Source organism: Callospermophilus lateralis, chromosome 3 (assembly GCF_048772815.1).
Source record: "Callospermophilus lateralis isolate mCalLat2 chromosome 3, mCalLat2.hap1, whole genome shotgun sequence".
Lineage (NCBI taxonomy): Eukaryota > Metazoa > Chordata > Mammalia > Rodentia > Sciuridae > Callospermophilus > Callospermophilus lateralis.
The window spans coordinates 87,824,584-87,826,978 of record NC_135307.1 but is presented as its reverse complement, the minus strand read 5'-3'; the positions used below and the strand labels follow the sequence as shown (position 1 = coordinate 87,826,978).

The 2,395-nt window shown below is 43.1% G+C and overlaps 1 pseudogene; it reads right to left on the bottom strand.

Moving 5' to 3' along the window:
- Positions 1–577: 577 nt before the first annotated feature.
- Positions 578–1,832, bottom strand: LOC143395357 (phosphoglucomutase-1-like; annotated as a pseudogene).
- Between the last annotated feature and the right edge of the window lie 563 nt (positions 1,833–2,395).

The following is a 2,395-nucleotide window of genomic DNA, read 5'->3' as shown; positions in this document are numbered from 1 at the left end:
TTTTATTGTTTGTTTTTGTTTCTTATTCTGCTTTAATATATCAAAATATCTGTGCAAATGGGACTGTGTTACAAAACAAGTCAGAATCTGTAGACAAGTACGTCTCACTTAGAGGAAAACTGATTGGAGAGACGGCACCGGAAATTACATTTTGTTGGATTACATGTAGACAGTAAACTGGGGGAAATATTCACCAAGGAGAATGAAACTTCTGCTGTCATTTTGTAGGCACATCCTAAAGAAGAAAGCTGGCCTCACTCACTGATGCTGAGCCTCCATCTTGCACTGTCCTGTAAACAGTGTCTGATGCTAAGGAGAGATACCCACACAGCCTCAGTGCAGAAGGGCATGAAAAGGAACTGACATAAGCCTGTGGGTCCTCTTCCCTCTCTCACACAGCTCCAGAGGGGACACAATTGGAAGTGCTTTGCAATGTGCTGTTTATCAACAACTATGAAATGGAAAAATCAAATCCTAAAAATCTGGGTAGATACACTTTGTTTCTGTCCATATTTTTTAATCAGATGACATGAATAGGTCCTGGGATGGAAGGACATACAGCATCTGGCAGGTCTTCCTAGGTAATTACAGTGGGTGCAGTATATCTTGTCTTCTCCTGGAACTGGGACACCTTTAGAACAATAGAAATAAGTTGGGGGGGGGGGCACATGACATGACCTGGGGGTTCTGATTGATTTTGGCAACATCCTTCTCAAAGCTGTCAATGTATAGTAGAATGGTGGGCCCTGTATTCTCAGTGCCATTTAGTTGGAAGATGATGTGAGAACTGTTTGCAAAAATGATTCACAAGCCCTGATTTCTTGAAATGCTTCCTCCATGGGGTCCCTGTATTCAAAGTTATCAGCTTTCTCCAAAGTGTAGACTTTGTCACTTGCAGAGAACTGCTTCCCACAAAGGAGCAAACATCAGAGTCTCCAGGTCCTTCCTCATCTTGCTTGCACCCTCTGCTTCCACCTCCTCTTAATCATACCTCGTAAAGAAGTTCAGGCCATTCTTTTGCCAATGATCTCTGCAAATGTCCTTTGAACTGTGTTTGCAGGTGGCAAGAGTGGAGAGTCCCGAGAGGACAGCCCACAGTCCACCTTTCTCACAAATGTGATCAGAATCAGTGCCAAAGACCTCGTCCTCTCAAAGGGACAGTTTACTTGCATCCATCAAATTCCCAAAAAAACTTCCAGCCAGTTGGGGTCTCATACAAAGCCATCTTTGCAGCGTTAGCCACCCAGTCCAGAGCACCACTTGTAGGCATGCTGCGTGCAAACCCACAGACCCCAGTCCGCTGGAAATATGGAATGCTGCAGATATTGGCAGCAATGATAGCCACAGAGTCTGAAGGGTTCACAAAGAACCCATGCTTGCCCAGAATCATGTTTTGATTCCCATCTCCATTGAACACAGCCCAAAGTCATGCTCTCCAGACTTCATAGTCTCCACTTGGTCAGTTGGGGTCAGGGGAACACAATTTTTTTTTTTTTTTTTTTTTAAAGAGAGAGAGAGAGAGAATTTTTTAATATTTATTTTTTTAGTTTTCAGCGGACACAACATCTTTGTTTGTATGTGGTGCTGAGGATCGAACTTGGGCTGCACGCATGCCAGGCGAGCGCGCTACCACTTGAGCCACATCCCCAGCCCCAGGGGGAACACAATTAACTGCTGAATTTTCTGGGGTGCCGAATGCGGAGTTCTTCACAGAGATTCTTCTTTATGTATGGGCCCACAGCTCCATGCATGGCATCCATATGGATCTTTAGCCTGTTCGGACCAGAAAGAAGTTCTTTCAGTGCATTGAAACCAAAGATATTTCTTAGCATTGAAGCATAAGCTTCCACTGAATTCACAATTTCCACTGTGAAAGGCTTTAACTTGTTTTCCAGGTCAAACTGTTGCTTGGCCAGAACACCAAGGTCCACTTTCAGATCAGGGCAAATTTCATACTGTTTGATAGCTTTGCTGATTTGGAAAATTTTATCAGTAATTGCTTCTGGAGCAGGTTCTCTGTTAAAAAACAGTAAATTTGATTCCAAAATCTCCATTAGGTCTCCTGGGTTGTGGCTGGCTGTCAGAATGATCCCACCAATGGCTTTGATTTTTCTAATGATGTAGGATACAGTAGGGGTAGAGAGATTCTATTCTCTCCATGCCCTTCTGACACATACACTAATCTGATTATAAGTTTGCAAATCAAAATTTAACTGTTGTTCCCAATCAGTAAATTGTCCTGTACTTGTCAACATGTCTACCATAATATTAATTCCATGCCTTCTATTAACTTCTGCTTGCTTGGAGCAGAAATCCACCCAATTAGACCTCCACAGTAAATAAGCGCCTCTGGAAAGACGCACTTTTGCTAGTGTGACCCAATCATAATGTGGCA